Genomic DNA, 24444 nt, shown 5'->3' on the forward strand with positions numbered 1-24444 from the left:
GGATGAAGTTGGAGGCCTGAGATTTTACATTTCTAGCAAGTTCTAGGCTAACGATGCTTGTCCTTGACCATCCTATGAGAACCACGGCTTCACTCTATGATTTCATTTATCTTTTCTCCCCAAACAACTAATACAACCTCTGGCATTTAACAGGTATTCATTCACTATTTTCAAATAAAGGAATGAAGGGAGGGGAAAATGCCAAGTACAAACATTAAATATATTATAATCATTTCTATTTCTTCATCAGAAATTAGGCAAAATGATAAAGTATATGTGTTGATATAAATTACACTAGGAAAAATAGAGGTACAATAATAATGGTAGGAATCTGAAGACTACTGTTTGATTTCCAGTGCCTACATGAACAGAGTAACCTTGAACAAGCCATTTTACTTTCCATGGTGCCCTATCTGTGCCTTAGCTGGATAATAAAGTGGTCATTAGAAATTCTTCTTTGAATAGGTCCTTTTGAAAAATGTCTCAGAAAGAATTTATTCATGGAAAGCATATTGAATTTAACTTTAATATAATGAATGCTGCACATAGAATAAAGAACTCAAATGCACTACAGCAAAAGTTCTCTTGCATTATGTCTTAAATTCTTTTCTACTTGATGAATCATTTTACAAAGAAACTACATTCATTGTGTATTGATTCTGCTGTACTTCACATATGAATGCTTCAGTTACAAACTACACTTCACGTGGGTGGATTCTCTTGATTAGGAAGGTGAAGGACTCATGCTTGGGGTCTTTTTCCAGAATGGTTCACATTTATATCAAAGTTATATCTTAACTTTGTCAATCTGTACATAGTGATTAAATTTTCAAGAAGGTGGACTGCTTATTTGCTGTCATATGTGGTTGGAATTTGTCACTTAGTTAAGGTTAAAAATCTTCTTACCTGAAATTTTATCTGACTCGAGATCTTCCTAAACAGGAAGTGGAAAGTCCAACTCAGTCTTTTTCCAAGAGGTACTTCCTGTTATCTCAAGATTATGAAAAGAAACTGGGACTTATTAAACCCAGGAGAAGAGGAAAAACTTTGGTCTCATGCCCCCTCCAAAATTCATGTTCAAACTTAATCTCTAATGTAGTAGGATTAAGAAGAAAATGATTAGATCATTAGAGCTCCTTCATGGAGATGAAATTAAGGCCTTAATTTTTTAAAAAAAGACTTCACGTAGCCTTCAGCATTTTGCCCTTCCACCTTTAACCATCTTCTACCATGTGAAGACACAGTATCGTGGCACTATCTTGGAAGCAGAGATCCTGCCTTCATCAGGCACTGAGCCTGATAGTAGACTTTCAAGCCTCCAGAACTGTGAGAAATAAATTTATATTATTAACAAATTACCCTATCTCAGGTATTTTGTTTTAACACAACAAACAAAACTGACACTCTATAATGATCACCCCTGAGATGCTGCTTCCCCAAACCCCTAAAGAATACTTGAAAACCATCTCCCCTAAGGTTAGATGCCAAGCTCAACCACCGATCCTAAGCAACTGTGGAGTTGTTCTCCCCCTCTCCACATACCCTGAAGTTCTAGTACCTTCTTTAATCCCATCAGAGAACTGATCCATGGTCCTCAACTATATTCCTAAGTCCCCAGGACATTCCACCTTCTAATGTTGTTCCTTCTTCCCCAGCTTGAGTCACCACCCTTGATCCAGCCCTCTGTCTAATCACTCTAGGCTAAGTCTTTGATGGAGTTCAGTTTTCCTTTCTCAATTAAGATATTCAGTTCTTCATCTGCACTGAACCTAGTTCCACCTGGATTAATCCTATGGTGTCTTAGTGACTCTCCTTGCCTCCTCTCCCTTTTCATTCAAATGACTCTTTTATATCCCATAACCATCTGGAAGCATAGAACTGATTATTTTAGAACAGGAATTGACAAACTATAATAAGGTACCCAGGGCAAATATGACCCTCTCCTTTTTCTTTTCTTTTAATTACCCTCAAGCTAAAAATGGTTTTTACATTTTTTAATGATTAAAAAATTAAAAAGAATATTTCATGAGAAAAATACAGGAAATTTGGTTTCTAGTATCCATGAATTGTTTTATTGAAATGCATTCATGCTCATTCATGTATGTACTATGGTCTTTGGTTATTTTGACACTATAACGGCAGAGTAGAATAGTAAAGGTCATATACAGCACCTACTATATTTACCACCCGGCCTCTTAGAGCACTGTCAGAAAAACTTTAGTAAATCACAGTAGACAAGATCCATCTCAGAATATAATATATCTATTTCAGAATATAACAGTGAAGCAAATATTGGTATAGGCATTAGCATAATCACTAGTACATGGGGAGAACCCAGTATATCCTATTATTTTAGTAGGAAGAGAAAGGTTTTGCTTTTTCATTTGGGGAATGCGAAAAGTTTATATGATGCATTTCAAATTTTGTAAAGAATTGAACTTTTTTGTTTTTCTTAGAGAAGTGGGTATTTTAAATTAAGAATGGTTTTGAAAAGGAAAATCTGATCCATCTCAGTTTCATTGTATCCACTCATTCTAGGTCATTTTGACATTGAGGCTGATTAATGTGCTTATGCTTGTAAATTAATACTTAAGCCTCTTGTATAAAATTGTAGGCTATCAGACTAAAAATGATTTTCCAAAAACATAAATAATATCATAAATTGAACCTCAAATTATGTAGATCTACATATATATAATTGATGTCTTGTGAAAATGCCTAGAAAAGTTCATTGCATTGGGTACATTTAATAACATTTACTTATCTTTTGCTCACCTCTTATCCCATGCTTTCTTCTTACATTTACTAAGGATCTGGGCAATCAGGCCTAACACATAAGAGCTGAAGTTAATATTAGTTAAATTGCTTATAAACATAAGAAATGTGAAGTATTGTTACAGAAACTTAAGAAACATTCTGTAGGCCAGATTTTAGCAAAAGTGACTCTTGAAAATAATTATCTAATAGCAAGTTTACCACCACTCTAATCTGGAATACCTATTCCACTGTTGTGTTTTAGAAGAGCAAATTAATCACTTTCCCCCACATTTTCCTACCTGAAAATAACTAAGGCTGAAATGATTATGGATTTTCTTCTTAAACCCATACCTAGCTAGGTGGAAAGAATTAATATGTAAATAATTCCAAGGCAGATCAAAGATTTCCATAGACACACTCTATTTTGAAGGATAACTCTCAAACATTTGCCTTTGAGAGCAATTAAACTTACCAAATCTCTTAGAAAGTAGGTATTAAAGGTATGTTTGTTTTGTTTTCATATATTGTCTCATACTTGAAATGAAAACTAGATTCCCACCAAGGATTATAAGAAAGGAGTATATGGGGCACATGCTGGTAAGGAGACAATGGGACAATGATGTCTAGAGTCAAATAAGGGAAGAATATGTTGTTCATCAGAAAAGGATCTATATCCCATTCACAACACTTCCTTCTGCACCAGAAACCAGCAAAAGGAGAAATAGAGAAAAGAGTATATAAATGGTTTAGGATTCAAGTAATCAATAGTAACCCTCAAACACAAAAATGCCAACGCCATCCAAAATCAAAGTTAAATGCTATGTTCTATGAAACTAACTGTGAAGATGATTTAGAAAATTGTGCAAATTATAGTTTGTACCCTTCATTTATCTGCACTACTATTTGTATAACATTCCAAGGCAAAATTATATTCCTTCTCACATCAGCTTGTTGATGTCTAGACTCTCAAATAAGTGCTGGCTTCAGAACCCACAAATTTAGCTTTTGATTCTAAATAAGAGGCGATCAAAGAATGTCCTGAGTATCGTGCATTCTTGAGATTCCCTATGATTTTCTGATCTTCCTTTAGCTTAGTGACTGAATATCCTTTTCCTCCCTGACACAAATGAAGTAGATATTATTTTTATTTTACATAAATAAATATAAGTGTTAGTCTGTACCTTCAACTGCTTTAGTCCCAGAACAATTGCATTACATGCATCCAGGTTATAAAGGAGTTAAAGTTAACAAAGAATAGTGGAAATAGGAAGCAGTAATAGGAGAAATAGACTCTTGAAAGCCTAAAATAATTCCAAGTTATCTATTTTAACTTTTAATCAGATTGTAGAAATAAAACCCAGAATCACATAAATGTTAGGACCTAGAAAAAGTTCATTTGATTCAACCTTAAATCCTTTGATCTATATCAAAAACAAACTTATACTCAATTTCTTAAAGGCTCAGACTAAGCTGGGGGAAAAAATAATACTTTGGGAAACCAAAGGTGAACTGGCCTTGGGAAAGCAAAGGCTCTCTAGGACCTGACCACACATCCCTCCAGGCTTTTATTGACATAAAACCTGTTTTCTTCTGTTTCTATGCCCTTTCCCACGTACATTTTCTTCCAAGTCAGACCTCTGTGCCAGAAAGGAGGTTTGTGGTAGAGGTCAAAAAAACAAAAGTTGCTTATAGACAGCCTGCTTCCTGGGCTTTAGTTTTCTAAGGGGAGATATACAGAAGGAAAGGAGAGGTGGACAGTGCTCTTAGAATAGAGTGAGAGGACAGAGAGTAAAGGGGGACTGGGAGGACAAGAGTAAAAGTGCCAATGAAACCTGGAGACAGGAAAACCTCAGAGTAAGGATTGCAGAGCATCCCCAGAGAAGTCATTTCTCATGGTCAGAGCACAAAACATCAGCAAATTCCAAAGTGTTCAAACCCAGTACTGCGGCCACAGAGCTGCCTGCTTCTAAGGTCCAAGTGGACTTGGATGGTGATACTTCAATTCACTGAAGGGTCTGTCTGCAGAGCCAGGAACAATGCAAGTCCATTAACAAGTCCTCAACATGTGTTGAATGAAAAAACAAAATCAGTAGAGAACATGATGATCAGAAGCAGGACCATTCACTGGGGGCACTACACAAGTTAATTGAAGTTATGAGAAGTCTCATTTACCCAACCTCCCAAATCAATGGTGATGAATAACCATTCTGGCAAGATGCACTTTCAGAATCATATTTAATTTGGTTTCTTTCACAGTTGGATTTTGAGAATAGGATGCATACCCATACAAAAATGTACCCATGAGATACTAAGTTAATTCTGGTATCTGGGAGATGATGATAGAAGCAAAGATCCTTGGCAGGAGCCTCCAAAGATTCTTTTTTTTTCCCCAAAGAATCTTGATTTCCCTGTTGGTGGCAGTTCCAGAACTTTTATTTACATAACATTTTTTTGTCTTAGGGTTAGTGTAAGGTCTAAGGGGATTTAAGAAAAAAAAGAGTCCCCAAAATGCTATGAATGATCATTTCTCAAGCATTTGAAATTTTTTTCAACTAAATATTTAAAGAATCTCTCTTTGCACTTGCTAATATTTTTTATTGATAGGTAGCTGGAGTCACCATCATAAAGACCATAAATTTTTAACATGGAATAAGTAAGTAACTTTTTACTATGCACTAATGTGCATAGAATAGTAAATAAAGGACTGAACTTGAGCCAAATATGGTAATCTTTGACTTCTATGATGTCATTGGAAAACATGTTTCTGCATATTTCATTCATGTTATGAAAATCACATTAAACACATGAATGCTCTGGTTAATTTAACAACCACAAAACTACTGAAAGAATTTATTTTATTTTTTTCTCTTAGGTAATCCTTTTTAACATTTGGATAGATTGCACAACTATTTTCCTACAGTCATTTATTAAACAGTTATTGTTTATAATTTTTCACTATCAAAACTGCGATAGACATCTTTATACATACATTTTTTTTCCAGTTTTAGTAGTATTTCTTTAGAATTGATTGCACAAAATGAAATTACTGATCCAAAAGCTATTACCATTCAAAAATTCCTGAGTCATATAAGCAAATAGATTTAAAAACCAGTATAACCCAGGCATTGTAATTAGTCCTTGTGTCATTTCCCTGTAGTATGACTTGGGCAAGTTATCTAACCTCTCTAGAAGTTTCTCTGGAGGACTGGGTGGATTGTATTCAGCAATATACATACTTCTTCATAAAGACCATGAAAACCTCTCAGGAAATGGTTCTAAGAAAAATATTCTAACAGCCAAGAGTAGTTCATGATTGAATTATCTTGAATATTTGCAATTGTCTACTTCTTAACTATTCTGTTAGCTCTTTTGAGTACTGTCTACTAAATGTCAATTCTTTCTAATTCTCATTAATTTCAATATTTTTAGAGTTAAGAAATAATAGTTTTCATAATATTTGTCAATATTTTCCTCTTTTAGTTGTCACTTGAATTTTTAACTTATAATCTACTAACTTATTTTATCATATCTACTAACTTATTGCTTTCTTTGTTACTGCTTTTATTTCTTATAACTCAGAAAAGCTTCCTACCTCACCCCAAGACTTAATGTATTCAACTGTATGATTCCTTTTTTATAATGGAGTATTTTACCTTAAATCATTTATTATTAATTCATTTGGACTTTCTATTAGTATGCATCATTGGGTGGTTTAAAATATTTCTTCTAAAATGTTGGATCAAAATGTTAATTGAAAGTGAGGGAGAGAGAATTGTTAAAATGACCATGTTTAATCAAATGAACTTTTTTATTTTCATACTCCCTCCCTACTTATTGAGGTTTAGCTTCCACATATCAGAGAAAACATTGGGCCTTTGGTTTGGGGGGAATTGGCTTATTTCACTTAGCAAGATAGTATCCAGATCCATCCATTTACTGGCAAACGTCATAAAGTCAGTGGAGCAAACAAAGGGGAAAGAAGGGAAGGGAGGGGGATGGGAAAAGGAAAGACAGTGGAATGAATCTGACATAACTTTCCTATGTACATATATGAATATACTATAGTGAATCTCACCATCATGTGTAGCCATAAGAAATTAATTTTAAAAAATAACTATGGGTAAATGGCAGAAAGAGCAGTAGAGTACGGAGATGGGAGCATGGGGTCAGGGAAGGGAAGGAGAAGGGGAGGTAGTGGGAACTGAATTAGAACAAGATATATTCCATGCTTTTATGATTCGTCAAAATGGATTTTACCATCATGTATAACTAAAAAGACCCAATGAAAAAATAAATAAATGCAAAAACTGTTAATTGAAATACTGTTCTCATTTCTGTTTGGTTATGGGATCTCTTTGATTGTATATTTCTTATATGTAATGGAGTTTGGGGGTCTTTTTCTTCCTTTAGACTCTTCCTTCTCATATCACCATTATCCCATTTATTTATTTCAGTTTTTAATGTGTTCTATTATCTACTGAGGTTGGGTACTATAGTTGTTAATTCTTATTTTCATTTTTTTTAGCTATGTACTTCCCACTTATTTTCCATCTGATTTTTAGTAACTAACAACTATAAATATAAAATATAAATATAAATATAAATCTTTTTAGAGTGCTAAATGAATTGATATTAACTCTAATTACTTTAAAAATGTCATTTTTCAGACTTTCCCTTTCAGTATATATATATTGTCATATTTATACAAGTCTTTGGCACTCCATAAGCCTTCTAGAATTCTTTAGGTCATATATGTTTCATGTTGATTCTCTCTTTCTTTGTCCAACTCACCCTTTATTGATATTTAGAGGAGAATTCAATTTTTTTCTGTTTCTATCATCTGCATTTTGATTGTTTCATTTGTGAAATGCAGAGGATTGGAAGGATAGGTCCTTTTAGACAAGAATTTAATGAACCTCAACACAGGAGTTCACTAAAAATTGCTAAATAAGTAATTAAATGAATGAATGAACATGGGAAATTTCTATTGGATTTTAATTGCTTGCACTAAGAGAGGAAACACCATATTAATATAATTCTATTATTTTTATCTTGACTCCATCCCATCCTCGATGTCTATACTCACCTCTACCTCCTATCTTTACTTGTATTTCAAATATATTCAAGAGGAACCCTTCAGAACAGTATGTACATGCTCAGAAATTACTTGGAATGAATATTATTCATTCTACATATTATTCATGATGTAGAATGGGTGTTATCCATTCCCTTAAGAACATATCAGGGGAAAAGAAACACTTGCACATTGTTGGTAGGAATCTAAATTAGTACAGCCATTGTGCATGGAGATCCCTCAGAAAATTAAAAATATAACTACCATATGATTCAACAATCCCACTTGTGTATATATATATATCCAAAGGAAATGAAATTAATGAATCAAAGAGACATCTGCACTCCCACGTTCATTGCAGCCCTATTCACAAAAGCCAAGAAATAGAAATAACCTAAGTATCCATCAGCTGATAAATGGCTGAAGAAAATGTGGTATATATACACAATGCATTACTATTCAGCCATAAAAATAACAAAATCCTGTCATTTGTGACAACAAAGATGAAACTGGAGATCATGTTAATGAAACAAGCCAGGCACAGAAAGACATGTATAGCATAATCTTTCTCAGAAATAGAATCTAAAAAGGTTGATTTCATAGAAGTTGAGAACAGGGTGGTGGTTACCAAAGGCTGGGGAGGTGAGGTGAGGATGGGAAAGGTTGATGGGAAAGGGTACTAAGTTGTAATCAGATAGGAGCAATGAGTTCTGATATGCTAATATGCAGTAAGGAGACTACAGATAATAATAATGTACTACATATTTCAAAAAACTAGAAGAAAGGATTTTGACAGTTTTCACCATAAAGAAATGATAAATATTTAATAGCTGTGTTTCATCTGATTTAAACATTATACGGTAATGTATACATGTATCAAAGCATCATTGTTACCCCATTAGTATGTACAATTTTAACTTTTTAATATATCAGCTAAAAATAAATTTAATTTCAAAAATGAAGCAGATCATATCTCTTTCATTTCCTGCTCCCTGATGTCCAAATTCCATTACTTTCTCACTACAGGGAATGTGCACAGCTTTTTACTTGGTGGTTCTATGCTCCATGACTAAGATATCAAAGGTTTCTCTGACCAGGCTCCATTTATTTCAACTGGAGACATTAGACGGACAATTTGAGTTCCTATTCTAAGTTTATAACAAATGTTTCTTGCATAGTCCCTTCTTATATTGTTAAATTATAGCTCAATATCCCTAGCTTCACATTATAAGAGACACATATATCAAAATAAACTCTTATATGTAAAATGTGCCATTATCTCTACTATTACTATATCATATCTAGGAAATTCTTGTGTAGGAATTTGGGCAGTTCTTCAAGATGAATTTCCTCATTACACTGTGGTTATAAAATGCAATCAGTTAGCAGAGCCTCCTGTCATCTGACCATTAAAATGTGATGCCTGAGGCTTTTAGCTTTGCTCATTGTCCTCTTCTGATTCCTTTGTAAATACAGTTTGCCATTTGGATTGCTTTGCTAATTACTGAGGACTATTCTATTCCTACAAGCCAATTAAGTACACAATACTTCAGTGAAATGGAAGAAGAAATAATTTGACCCTTCAGCATCAGGATAAAATTAGGTGGAAAAGATAACCTGATGCATCAATTTTAGCACAGGGATATACAGAAGGACAGGTTCTGTTTGTCCCTCCATGTTCCTAGAGGCTTGAAGATAAGCTATTACAGAATCATAAGAAACTTTTAATAATGTACATTTGGTCTGGACATTCAAGTGATGCAGGCCTGTAATTCCAGATGCTCAGGAGGCTGAAGCAGTAGGATCTCAAGTTTGAGGCCAGTCTAAGCAAGAACCTGTCTCAAAATGAAAAATAAAAAGAACTGGGGATGTAGCTTAGTGGTTGAGCACTTGCCTAGCATGAATGGGGCTCTGGGTTCAATCCCCAGTACTAAAATAAAATCACATTTAGGACCTTTGACACAAACTGTTAAATGAGAATCTCTAGGGTCATAGTTTGCCGGTATGCATTTTATAAAGGCTCAAGTGATTCTTAAATACAAAGGTTGAAGAATCACTTATTAAGTATTATAAACCTACCAGCTCTTGAAACAGCATTATATTTTTCTATACAATGTTTTGATTAAAGATGTTTGAAGATCACCATCTTGTTTTTAGACTCAATTCATTGTGGTCTCACTGATGATTTTACTAGCACAGAAAACAAGTGATTATACCATTCAACTGATTAAGATTAATGCAATTTATGCACAAACCTAACAAACAAACATTAAAAATACCTTCAAATACCAAAATAAGAAAATACAATATATTCCGTGTTGAAAAATGTTGTATATTCCCTTTTGTGACCTCAGCTGTGATCTCACAGCAGTTCAGCAACATATTCATTCATCTGAAAGATGTCCTACCACATTCTCCACAACTGCTTCTGCCAACTGTTCCTCCATCTCTCTGAGCATCTGTTTCTCACTCCTGGGTGTCTGTAAAGTCAGAAGCTGTATCACAATTGGTGCTTCCAACTTCTCTTCTCTCTCCCTCAATATTTCTCTATATCATTTTGTCATTTCTGCATCTGTGTGCATGAAAAGTAAGCATCTTTCTTCTCTCCTGAGGATAATCCTTTCCCAATCCCCAAACTTTAAGTCCTTTTTTACTTAAAAGATAAGAATGTGTAGATTCTAGAAGGAAGAATGACCTCTGCTGCCCTTGAGCAGATGAAGGCAAGAGAAAGATGATAAGGAGTCCTCAGAATAGTGATAGGGTTGGAAGGTTGAAATATCAAAAGAATACAATCAAAGGGACAGATGCAGATGGCAGGATACCTACAAGTAAGGATGAATCACAGGATCCAGTAAGTTAAGATCTGAGAGATCAATAGAGACACTGAATCTGAACTTCACATTGGTAACAAAGCTGCAGTAGCTGAATTTATAGTCAAATAAAAAGAAGTAAAAAATTGAGGATGTAAGTGAATTCCGTCAGAGAAGACACAGGGATCAAAGATTCTAAGTGTAAATTTTGCTGAAAGTTTGTGCGTGTGTCGTTGTCAACCAGAGGATGATTCTTTACACTTGGTTTACTTATATAGTCCTATTCCTATATGCCTGAAGAATTACATCTTATGAAACTTTTCTATCTAAATTTTCTTGCCATTTCCAAGATGCTATATTATGTATATTTGAAAAATGTATGAAAATTATATTACACAAGGTGTGTTTCCTTTGGGTTTTTGTTGTTGTTGTTTTATTTTGTTTTGTTTTAGTTGTGCATCCTACCTTTCTGCTGTGTAATCCCCAACTCCTGTGAATGTTATTTGAACAAAATTGATCTCAGCTTCTGGCTTTCAGGATGAGCATGTAACTCAAGTTTGGCCAAAGTGCTTCATCCCTCTCGTCTAGTGATTGGATCATGTTTGGTGCATTTTCCAAATTCTGTTTACCAGAGATGATGAGCTTCCGCCTAAGAATGTTTTAAGTCAATAGGAAGAAAGTAAAGCTGAAATATGGAGGAAGAGAAATAAGATCCAAATGACAATGAACCCTAATTCTGTCTGAAATCTAATCCTGCTTTTTCTGTCACAAGACCTAATAAATTTCCACCTTTGTTTAAGCATGTTTTAGCTGGATTTATTTAATTTACAGGAGAAAGCAATCTCACTATTAGAAATTAAAATGTAGTATAATCCTATCAAGTAATCATGTGGGCTTTAAGGAATGTATAGAGTCACAACCACATCAGATAATATTGCAACTGTGTACGTATGCAGGATTATGTGGTAAACCTGTACCTGAACCTCATTCAACCTGTACTCTTTTAGCTTAGAAAGTTTCTTCCTTTCTCTGGTTGATATGTATAATTTGCATAATTTTGGTTTTGATGCTATGCTGTTTAAAAGACAACCCACTCTATGTATTTGTTTACTGAACACTTCATTAATTTTCAATATCTCCTAGTGGAATCAGTCTATCTTATTCTTAACCCAGACTGGATGGTGTGGACTGTATCCCAAACTCCAGGCTTGTGGGGTGCATGACCCAAATCAGGTCAATTCCCTGGGAATTTTGCTGGAGTTTTTAGAAAAAAGATCTCTCTATCCTCTAGGATTGCTAGCTATGAGTATATTACCAGTTTTAGGCTGACAATGGACACATGAGTGACACTCAGTACATATGTGAGATTGAGGTCATCACAGAAGAAAGTAAAGCCAAAAGACAAAAAAGGGAGCAGTTTATATAGCTATCTTTGAACATCAATCTGCCAATGCCTGAAACCATCTTTACCGCTTAGACTTTCTAGTCATGCAAGCCAACCTGTTTCCTTACTTTGCCCTAAACTGGTTTATGCTGGGTTTTTGACATGTGGTACCAAAATCTTGAGTAACTGTACATTGGCATGAAGGTTTAGTACTTATGGGTTATTGTCAGCTGTCACAGATTCTGAAATCCCATGTCTCAAAATTTGCTGAGAAGATATTAATGACTGACTGACTTCTCTGAAAATACCCTTGGTTGTCATGGTGATGAGAGGGAGCAGGTACCATATGAGAATTGTGAAATATTTTCATATAAAATCAGAACTCGGTAAGAAGCACATTTAAACCAGTTCTGAATATGCTACATTCATAGAACCCCTAAGATGCTTGGAGAAACAGAGACTTCACATTCTCTATGTTGTTCAAGGCATCTAAAGGGACAGTGTCATTTAAAGAGGGAGTCAAGTTTTGATATCCCCTCAACCCTAAAACCAAGACCAGTGTATCTCAGAGATTATCTAATTTATTCTTCACATTTTATCCCCCACTTTGTAACTATGACAGGAAGCAATACATAAGCAATGAGACTAGGCTTCGGAATTTTTTTTCTTTTTCTAAGACGTTAACATTCACATAATAACCTATGGAATTTACTTAAAGGATCAAAAATAAATTTAATTTTATCCCTAGTTTTCTGAAAGTTACCAATAATAATCATCTGTAATGACTATGAAATATTACTTGTGAAAATGCTGAGTTTCTATAGCACTTAGATGTTGCTAAATTTCTTATAGGACCCTGGTATTTCATCTCTTTCATGTAAGATCACATCTAAGATGGTTTAGTTCTTTGGTGATCACCTGTTTAAATCATAGTATTTCCAATAAAAATTATCAGGATCAGTTCTCAAATGTCTTATATTTAGGGGTAAATTTTATGGGAGATTAAGATTTGGGGGTACAAATATAAAATGCAGAAAACTAAAAAGAAGAGCTTTGGTTTTTTTTTTTTTTCAATTTTGAGTCTGTGCTTTTATGTAGCATAAGCAACACTTACAAATAGGAATTAGCAAATGATTACAAATCTTCCTTGTGCCATACTAATAGATTAATTTCTAAAATCACAAGAAAGTCAAGTTATCAGAGCAATTGTTTAAGTAGAGGAAAGTTGTGCTGACATTTCATAATCTACTTTTGGTAGCTGCTTCAATTCTTGAACTTGATAACATGACTTCAGGAACTAAGTTTCTTGGCCATGTATCTGCAAATAAAAACCAACATAGACTCCACTACTACTGATGAAGATGAGCTACTCAGTTGCCCTCCAAGAAAGGACTTGCTGACCAGAAAAGGGGAATGTGGTCTGCAGTCAACCTAGGCTTCAGCTTCCTTAAGGAGAGCCATAGCTACATGGAGGCACAGTCTGTATTCCATGACAAAGAGGGAGTATACGGCCCCAGTGCAGGACCTTCCAAGGATACTCTCACCCCAGGGATCCCTGTTGGGTTGATCCAAGCGTTTTTAGGGACTGAATCACAATTTAACTTCTCCCTCTGCCCAGTGCTGCTTCCTCCTCTTTCCTTTCAAATGTATTGATCCCTTATAAATATCTTATACATCAAACTCCATCACTGCAACTGCTCCCAGGGAATGCAGACTTGGACACTATAATTAATTAGAAATAATAAATCCATGCATTCATCTCTCTTTACCACACATATTTCCAGAAAGATTTGGGTACCAAAGTCCAGTTCAGTATTCATAAAGGTTATTTCTGGGTAGTGGGAGTATTTTTTTTTCAAATTTTCTTGGAAGTATTCTGTTTTTATTCAATTTTTCGAAAATGTTGAGCAAGTATATATATATATATATATATATATATATATATATACCTATATATATTTACCTATATATATATTTACCTAAAAATAAAGACATTACAAAATAAGAAAAATAAATAAGTACAGTATTAATAATACAATGGGGTAGGGAAAAAGGAATAAATACATAAAAAAGAATCATCAGATTTTTTAAAATTTTTATTTATTTTTTCAACAGTGATAAAATATACTTTTATTTACTTTGTTGAATCAGAGGGTCATAAAAAAATTATTGCTAAAGTAGGTATCAGGCAAACAGACAGGTGCTTTTAGAAGTCCAGTTACCTTGGAATTTATTTAAACTAAGAGAAAAAGGTCATAATGTTTTCATGCAATACACATTTGGTTCTTTAAATAACAATTGTGACAAATAGCAGAAAGAATTAAAGAATGCTGCACTGATGATTCATACAAAACACCAACATTTTAGGTTGTACATAATTAAAGAAATATCTTACTTTTCAAAATACTGTAATAGCCAATACACAGAGGCATGCCTTAGGTGGGCATAGGAATGCAATTTTTAAAAGGGAAAAAAAATCACACTGGAACTACTTAATTTCGTTAAAACCACTGAGCAAGAAAAGCAACATTGAACTTCCATACTGATTTTACACAATTTCTATACAGTACCTTGACTTAAATCCAAGAGCAAAAGTTAAGACTCTCCTCCTCTATTTTGGTAAACAACTGCATGGTAAACTTAGATGACTTTTCCCCCTGGATTTTACCTGGGAGTGGCCTTTTTAATGTCTTATTTAAAAGAGGTCAGGTTTGGCACTTTTATACTGATGTCACCAAAGTTAATATTTCTTGGGATCTCAGGAAGATTCATATTCTTTACAGCTGATACAGCACAGGCTGGAGCTCCTGCTAAGCCAGCCTCAGATTTCTCCAGTTTATTTTGTGCATCAATTTGTGTAACGATCTCATTCATGTTGGTCTCCAATATCATTCCCTCCATCACCATTTCTGCAAGAATGTTGTGAACCTTGTCTACATGGAAAATTAAACCCAGTTCACATTTTCAAAACATTTGTCTAAAGTTTCCACGAATACTTGAATTAGATCTAAAATGCCAAGTTCACTTTCTGAAGAATCCACACAGAAGACAAAATATAGGGTTGCATAATGTCTATAAATCAGTTTGTTGTCAGATCCTCCAATTAATAATCCTCCTTTTAGGAAATTACAAACATTTTCATCTCTCTTAGATACCAAATGGAAAGTCTCTCTGATGGTTCTCTGTTGTGTATCTTCACCGTAGGGTTGGTAGAACTTGGAGAGCCGCGGCTTCCCATGGTTGTTGAAGATGATCGCCTTGATCATGGCTGGGCCAGGTCGCCCGGGTGGGCGCTGGGGGCCAGGGCGGGGGCGGGCTCTCGAGCCTTGCCTAGGGATCTCGCAGTGATCCTTCCCCACCTGCTCCCTCGAATCATCGGATTTTAAATCACAACTAGTCTATTTATTTCTGACTATAACTACAATTGGAAGCATTGTAAGATTGTTATGAACTCTTTCCAATGTGTTTATCTCGTGTTAGTGTCCTTACAGAAATGAATACTAAAGATTCTTTGAAAAATTACATACTCTGAAACAATTTACCAGGCATAAGATAAGCAACACACCCAGCATTGCTATGGATTTTAATATTTGAAAGTTTGACAAAGCAAAAATTCTTCTATTAATAAATCAAATTTTGTACATGATTTGAGAGGGCTCAAGCTATAATAGCCATTATCCTACCCCATGTGCCTGCAAGTGTTTGTTATCTGAACAGGCAATAATTTGCAAGACCCTACATATCCCCACATTTTATGGAGAGAAGTTTAACAGAAATAAATAGGATTATATAAGCATATGTAAAAGTCTTTCCCAGACAAATTTCAGATGTCTAAGTATTAATTAGAATCATGTGTGATAACTAATATGGAGAGGGACCTTGTGACCATGATCAAGGTGTCTTAATATTTTTGTGCCCTGGATTTGCAGACTCTTGGTCAATTGCTCTAGTCTCAGTCCTACCAGGACCCCAAGCTCAGCATTACATCTGAGAGACTCCTTCACTTGCAAAGCCAAGCATTGCTGCTGGCAAAGAAAATTCTTTGGTCCTAAATAAGAATAAGAAGTAAAAATATCTCCTTAGTTCTATTCTAGAGTATTACCATTTTCCATCTATGCTATCCACTCTTTCATTAAAAACAAAAGCAAAAACAAAAAAAAATCACACACACTTTGTTTTCCCCAAGTACTATAAAATAAAACTGGAACTATAGTCTCATAAACAACCTCTTTCCAAACTTTTCTTTCTCCCTTTTTTCACAGGCACACTTATCAATATAACCTTTTTTCCTCTCTTGTTCTACAGAATGTCAAGGGCAATCTAAAGATCAAATTTCCTTATAATAAAAACTTCTGTTAAAAAACAACAAGAAAAAAAATGCTTGTTGAAATAACATTTGATAGATAGCCATTCCCACTATAAATAAAGAATGCAAAACCTTCTTTATGTTTGTTGTTATGGAATTTTTAGCCATAAAAATGGACCAAGTTAGAAACTAAAGAAGACGAAACTAAATCTCACTAATTGAAATGAATGGGCCCAGAGCAAGTGTTCATGATCAGAAACGTGGTCAGAACAATTTTCCCCAAGGCAGCATTTGTTAAAGGTCTCTCTGCAGTCACATTTACCAAGCTGCACCATATATGGAACAGCTTCCCATCCATACAAGTCAGGGCAAAGATGCACCCGTGGGGAAGAAAAACAATAGCTCCAAAAAGTGGCATTCCAGAGCTCTGGGGTGTATTTGAGATTTCAATTAAAAGTCCCTACCCACAGGTGGATTTCTTCCAAGCATTGCCCTTTGGGCCCTTGCTCTTTCATGAGCCAGAATGACGACCAGCCATCTATCTATAGAGCTGTGTTTTCTGGGTGTGTTGTGAGACAATGGAATAATGAACAGCAAATTCAGCTGGTGCCAGAGCTCTGTCACACAGCCTGGCATCTGGGAATCTGGCCTGTTTACTCAGAGCAGCTGTGTAAGTTTGGAAAGACATTCCAGTTTGAAGATCCATTAACCCCTGCAAAGGGCCACATTTTAGTATGAACATTTTTTAAGGGATAAATAAGTGTTGAATCCTATTGAACCCAAGCCCAGACGGTGCTAAAAAAGAGTTGCAGTAAAGTCTTCTCAGTCTCACAGGCTTGTGTGCTTCAAAATTCACATTTTGAGAGGTGTTGGCAGTTATCTTGATAATGTGGGTAGAATGGTTTTTTAATGTTGTGCTTTGTTCTGTGAAAAGTTTGAATATATATAAATAATGCCCTTCACTTAGAAGATGCCCTATACTTCTATGAATGAGTGAACAGTTTTATAGTTGTTGTAATTGCGATAGAAAGATAGTGCCTTCTTAATTCATTCCACAAATTCTTATGGAGCACCTACTATGCCAACCAGCATTTTTAGGCACTTCAGATTGAGCAGTAAACAAAATACAGATCCTGCTATCATTCTATTACCCCTAAACCAGAAGCGTTATTTCTACATTAACGCTAAGTCATGCATATGTGAAAAATAGGAATGGGGGCTCTCTCTTTGGACCCAGCTCATTATTCTGGCTTTTTCTTCCTATCTTCCACTCAAACCAGATAGTTCATTATAAAAAATAATTTTTTTTTACAGTTTTTACTACTTAATATTTGTACCTGTTCCTCCTTACTTTTGAAATACCATCACATTCATCTTTAAAACTCTTAAACTTTGTCATCCCTCAAGATTCTATTTAAAATTCCCTATTCTATGTCTGTCATCTCTATCCCTCAGGTTTAAAGGTTTACTTCCTCTTCTTCTGGGTCTTTATTGGAACACTTTTAGACACATTCTAAGTAAATTATTTTTATATGACCTTTCACCCTTCTCTCCTTCCCACACTCCCAAAAGTCCCCCAAACTCTTGTCACCTCATTCGTCCCATTCTTTTGGTAAGTGTATCATAATCTTTACATGTTAGTCTAGATACTAGATTACCTAATTATTATACATAATTTTAATTATATTAACCTTTTGTGCTATGGTTTGAACAGGATTTGGAGTCATCTATGATGTGTTATCAGTCAAGATTAATCAGGGAGGCAGAACCCACATCAGATGGTTAAATAGGAGAGACTGGAAGAATAGAATATCTACAGAAAATAATGAGACCATCCAGAAAATAGCAAGAGCAGGAAGCCAAAGGGAGGAGGCATGATTAACAGAGCCCAAGAGCCCATGTTCCTTTTGAGAACCAAGACCTTCACAGAGATTGTCCAACAGGATCCAGGACTACAGAGGGAGCAGTGTTCTGGTGGGAGTTAGAAGTATGGAGAAGATACAATTATTGCTGAGAACACTGCCTGAAGTGGAAAGGGGCAGATATCTTGGTTTCTTCATTTCCCTGCTGTACTCTGATCCTCAGCCAGTGCCACTCACACATAGAAAGCAGTAAGAAGCAGCAAGCAAGGGAGTTTGAGAAATACACTGGCCAAGCTTCAGTTACCTATAGTCCAGAGCAGAGAAGAACCATGGGCGAGACAACAGCCAAGTCACCAATGCAGCTGCTTAATCAAGACTTTGTTGCTCATGCCAGTCTAAACTGAGTAAATTGTCTACTTTACACATATTTTATCTTCAATTAGAAGCCCAATTTGATTATAAGATCCTTGAACATGGACCACTTTTGAGCTATTTATGAGACAGCAGTCTCAAAAAAGAAAGAATTATGGCATATAATGTTTATCACTACCATTCTGTCATCTTCTTTTTTCTAGATTTTCTATAATTTGGTTTGTCGTCTCCTCCAGGTACTTCCTTGCTATGGAGGCACATCTAAGTCTTTCTGTGAACAGATATCACAGGCAGAATTTCCCTGTCACACTCTATCTGATAATGCCTGGTAATGTAATTTGTAGAAAAAGATAGAAATAGCTCAGCATGGAAGTCAGTCTGCTAGATGGCCCCCAATTATTTCCACCTACTGGTATTCCACTCTTCATTTCTTCTTCTTTTTTTCTCTCCTTCTTCAACCCCTGCTAGTCATACTTGTATGTAGTATCTTCTGCTTTGAAACAGGGCTCAAAGTAGAAGTGATGATGTGTCATTTCCAAGAGTAGGTTACAAACAGCAGAGCAGCTTCATCGTGGCCTCTTGGATAATTTCCTATGGGGGATTCCAACGATCATACTGAGAAAACACTCAAGTAGCTCTATATGGAGAGGGGCAGAAGAAATATTGTTGCAACTAGGAGAAATTATAAGTGAGAAGTGCCAGATGAGCACTTTCCAAATTCCTGATCCCTAGATTTCATAAGCATAATAAAATTTTGGAATAACTTGTATGCAGCATTAGATAACTGGTGACTTAGTTACTATTCCGATGATAGTTTTTTAAAGAAGAGTTTGTAAAGTTGATGCTCAATATTGCTGATGTCCCCCATCTCACATTACTCTGAAAGTTGTACATTAGCTTTCTTCTTAAACATTACTCTTTTTTAAAATAAGTTTATTCTATTAGCTTATTTTTTTTTTTAATGTAGTGCTGGGGATGGAACACAGTGCCTCACATGTGCTAGGCAAGTGCACTACCCCTGAGCCACAACCCCAACCCCACTAAACATTATTCTTGTAAGAAGCTTGAGAGGTGAGTATGACAGAACTTTCTAATTAAATTTATCTTACAGTTGAAGAAGTGATACTCAGAGTTTAAACAATATGTCCAAATTTCCTTTGCATCAGATCTGCATCCAAAACTATGTCTTCCAACCCACTATTGTACATTGCTGGGGGTTTTAGCACTGTAGCAAAGCATCAAGAATTCCTGTTGATACTCAAAATTTTAGCAAGGATGTACCTGGATGATCCATGTTTGCAAGTAAAGGATCAAATGAAACAATACACAGTATAGTTGTGGAACTGACCTATGGTAGATAACTAGGTGAGAATGAGCTCTGCCTGTTACTAGAATACTCCACACAACTACTCTTGTTCATTCCTCTGTCTACTAATACTTTCCAGACCCTCAAATCTAAGCATCTTGAAAATCTAGCTGCAGCTTTTCCTTTCCAAGGATTTGGTCAAGATCATAGACACATGTGCTTGGAACAGCTTGACTCTCTGTGTTATAATGTGTTTCTCATTTGTGATTTAAATGAAGACTTCTAATATCTAGAACAGTCCCTCAGACTCCAAGACACTTAACACCAAGTCCTGTTTGATAATATATACATTCTTTTTCTCTGACAGATCAAAATAAATGTGCACACAAAGGTTTTTGCTGATTACTCATTCATATTGCAAAAATGAAAATTTACAGTTCCTGCAATACATTTATTTTCATGTCTACTACCACTTTCCAACACTAAGTAAGAAATATCTTGATTTCTTTTTCCAAGTTGGGCAATTTGATCAAAGGCAGATTTTCCATTAGGTTGTGAAGTCCAGTATGAATGACACACTCATATTCCACTACCCTTCCTATTTTTTAGGAAACCAAATTCAAATAAATATCAATGGTAGCAATGGAGAAACATATGTTATGAAATAATAGCTAAAAGTGTTTCTTAATGAGCAGGGTTTGGTCCAACTATTTTACTCTGATAAGTCTTTCTTTTTTTTTCTATTGAACTGTGATTAACTACTTTACCTTCATATTCAGAATCATCAGGAAATCTTAGAAGCATCTACCATTGTCCTAAAGCCTCACCTCAGAGCAATGAAATTAACTGAGACTCTCTGGGATGGAACTTTGGCGTCCAGGTTTTCAACCAGTTCCCTGGGTAATTTCAACATACAGCCACTGTAGGGAGCACCAGGCTAAAGCATGATATGGGGGTTGCTTGCAGATGACAGAGTTTTCTCATTTCCCCCCACCAGCTTGTTTTCTAGTCATGAATTGCCTCTGGCATAAGTAGAGGTAGTTGGGATGATCAGGTCAACCTCCTGGGTATGCTTCATGGTCCGGCCAGTACTGAGCCAGACTCCAGACTCCAGAGGTTTATGTTTTCTACCTTGCCCTGAGAAAGGCCGATCTTAAATGTCAAGACATTTCAAGTTTTTCTGGCTCTATTTGCCTTCATCACCCCCAGTTCTTGCAGGTACAGTTACCCAGAGGGCATAGTATATTTTATTTAACAGGCTGAGGGCAATGATGATAATAGCCCGAGCCTGTGTTAGTTGTAGCCACATTTTAGAAGTAATTGGGTTTAATGCTACCCATGTTTTAATAATAGGCAGGATATCATTATAAACTAAGTTCATTGTTGCTTTCAAATGGCTCCCATGTGCGCGCTTCCTGTCCTACTTATTTAATCCTGCCAGATACTTAGATGCCCTCATAGATCACTTTCTCTAGAAACTCCACTTTCTCGTAAAGTTTCCTCTCCTGTGAGAAAGGCTTTGTGGCTTTTTTCCTAATTGTCGTGTAAGTCATCAAAGGGTACACAGATATGTCATCATCCCTTTTGAATTTAAGCTCTGAAAGTAGTGATCTGTTTTTCATAACTCTCTATTCAAGTGACTATTACAGTAATCAGCTCCTAATAGATGTTTTACAGGTGCGAAAAATAAAGGCATGCAAATATCCTCTGCCTAATTTCCCCCTGTACTGGGGAAATTTTTTCTTAAGTTGGAAAAAGGAAAGTCAAAGTACAGAAGTGGTAACGCTATGCAATATATTCTTTTCTGCATTGTGTTGTTTTCCAGAATTTAGGAGTAATGAACAGTATAAATCCTTGAACATTAAAATTATATAAGCTTCAGCTTCTAAATGAGCCAGAAGCATAAGAATGACAGAATCTTAAATATAGCTGCTCTGGGAGTGCTACATTTAAATGGTTGGGAGAGGTAGTTAACCTCAGCTTGTATGCTAGATTCCTCAGGCTAATTTAATATCTCTTAGTGCCTACACTCTGTTTTCCAAATCATATGTACTGGAGACAGAATAAAATTAGAAATTTAAATTGTAAATATTTTTAAAGATGTCGGTTTTCTCTCTGAAATATTACCTTTAATTTTTTTATGTTCTTACCCACCTGAAAGTTTTGGAATGTTCATGATAAACAGAAACACTAATAGAGATCAAGTGGTGATTTATTATCCTATTTGCAATTTCCCTTTAATATATTAAATTGAACACTTCGGCAAATAATTATCAATTGTTTTATTTACAATGCCTATTGCAATATCACTCTACCTGTTTTACAAACATAATAGAAAATTGATTTTTCTCTTTCTATGAAGAAAAAATCAATAAAGATTAAGTACAGGCTAAACAGATTGAATAATAGGATTTGACTCAGAACAACATTTAAAAAAGGAATATTGTATAAATAATAGTATGAAAATGGAATACTTCAAGTCCTCCATATCTCAGCATTAATGATGCTATTCTGTGCTTTAAACCCCAACTAGAGAGCAAACAACAGGTGAAAAATACCTACTGATATGCATTATGATTAATGGGTATTTTTGTGTACCCATTTATGTGTATTCTTTTCCTGTCAATGATCCTTTCCAACCAAATTCCTTCAAAGAAATACACATATAACATATACATATATATACAAACACACACAGACACATCAACACAAACATACACACACACGTATTTCTTTGCATTTCAAAAAGTAGTAGAAAGAAGACAAGGCTTTAGGACTCTCTGATGGTTCTATGAAAAAACAATATAACATAACCAATAGATTTTCTTGTGTCCAGTTAAAAAAATATATAGATTAATTTTTATTTTAAGGAGAAAGTTCCTGTTTTTTATTTTGTTTCATATATTCACAAATTCATTGAGTGCTTACTGAACCAGGGAAACAGTCAAAACACAAATAAGGTTTCTACTCACATAAATATATGTTCTGTCTGAAGGAAACTGAAAATAGATAAGTAACCAATTTATAAATGAGATAACATTCATGTTTGGAGGAGTTAAAACCAAGTAAAAGCACAGAGTGTTTGGGCAGGAAATGCAAAGCCTTTCCAAGGAAGAGTCATGTGGGCAGAAACTAGACTGTCAAAAAGACTTAACCCTGTAAAACATAAAGCAAAGGAAACTTGCTTCAAGTGAGGGGAGCAGCTAATGCTAAGGGCCAGTGGGGAGTTAGCCAGTTCACAGCACACATCATTGTTTATGATGTCTGTCTGAATCGCCCTTTGCATTAGAGGAAATTACTGCTATCATCATCAAAGCAAGACTTACTAAGTCAGTCATTACCTGTCCTAAGGACACTGATGATTTGCATTTATTTAACCACTTTAATTTTCATACATTTTGATTCAGCAGACAATTTATAATTTTGTGTCCAACAGAATCTCCCTATCGCATTGTAGTATACCGATGAGAGGAAGCTTCTGATTTATCATTCAAGTCATCCAGTGCTCAAATCACAATCTATTTTTTTTAATTCCAGTAAAATAATATGACCATTTCAGTGCACTGACAGGGCTTTTCAGGATTCAGTCCATCTTGCAATTGCCCATTTCCACAGGATTTGGCCGGCCACCATCTGCAGCACGCATTTTATCATGAGAACAGTGCCAGTTCCACAAGATCAAACAACATACCCAGGGCAGTCATGGAAGAGAGACCATATCTGCCACAATTACTAGTAGATCTTTGTGCTGCTGTTAGAATTTTTCTTAAGAAAGATCACTTTCTAACATTAGAGCTGGAGACCGTAACTCATTAACAAGAATAAAGTCTCATTTGGTTTTGGTTAAATATGAGATGAGAATGTATTTTGAAGAGATGAAAGTCTAACTTAGAAGGCAGCAAGTGCAAATAACAACTGGAACCTGCCTTCAAAAATTTTAGGCAAACTGCGCCAGCAGGAAAACAGAAAAGAACACAAATTTAAGAATCAGAAGTTCGAATAGTTTTTACTTTTGACTCATCACTGTTTCTACATCTTATTAATAGTGTTATGCATGCTGAGAATTATAGCATATTTCTTATACCATAGGGGTGTTGTGACATAGGTAATGAAGAATAAAGATTGAGACATTCCTAAAGCTGGAAACCATCTGCACTTACACCTTGATAATTCTGAATGGTTTGATTACTAAAAAGTAATTAAGGGATATCTATAAAGACAGATTTATTACTTTCAAGGGCGCACCTCTCACTTAATGTAATCTATAACGAAGTTCTTCCAAGTAGAGGTCATGCAAGAATTTATAATTTGGGAGTGATTGTAATTAAGATGATTGTTTATGTGAAAGTATTGTTTTTTGTTTTCTTTTGTTGTTTGCTTTTTTGTTTTTTGGTACTGGGGATTGAGCCACATCCCCAGCCCTATTGTGTATCTTTTTTAGAGACAGGGGCTCACTGAGTTACTTAGTGCCTTGCCTTTGCTAAGGCTGGCTTTGAACCTGCAATCCTCCTGTCTCCACCTCCCAAGCGACTGGGATTACAGGCATGAACCATGGTGCCTGACAAGTATTTAT

At 35.3% G+C, this 24444-nt stretch overlaps 1 protein-coding gene and 1 pseudogene across 3 annotated transcripts in view; one reads left to right on the forward strand and one right to left on the reverse strand.

Annotated features, from left to right (window-relative positions):
• Positions 1-24444, forward strand: part of TMTC2 (transmembrane O-mannosyltransferase targeting cadherins 2) — a 458982-nt gene that overhangs the window by 19195 nt on the left and 415343 nt on the right. The gene's annotated exons all lie outside the window — the stretch shown is intronic.
• Positions 14230-15353, reverse strand: LOC306661269 (AP-3 complex subunit sigma-1-like; annotated as a pseudogene). The gene has a single exon. The product of its transcript is annotated as an AP-3 complex subunit sigma-1-like (transcript).

The sequence above is a fragment of the Sciurus vulgaris genome (assembly GCF_902686455.1).
Source record: "Sciurus vulgaris genome assembly, chromosome: 5".
In the NCBI taxonomy this organism is placed as follows: Eukaryota; Metazoa; Chordata; class Mammalia; order Rodentia; family Sciuridae; genus Sciurus; species Sciurus vulgaris.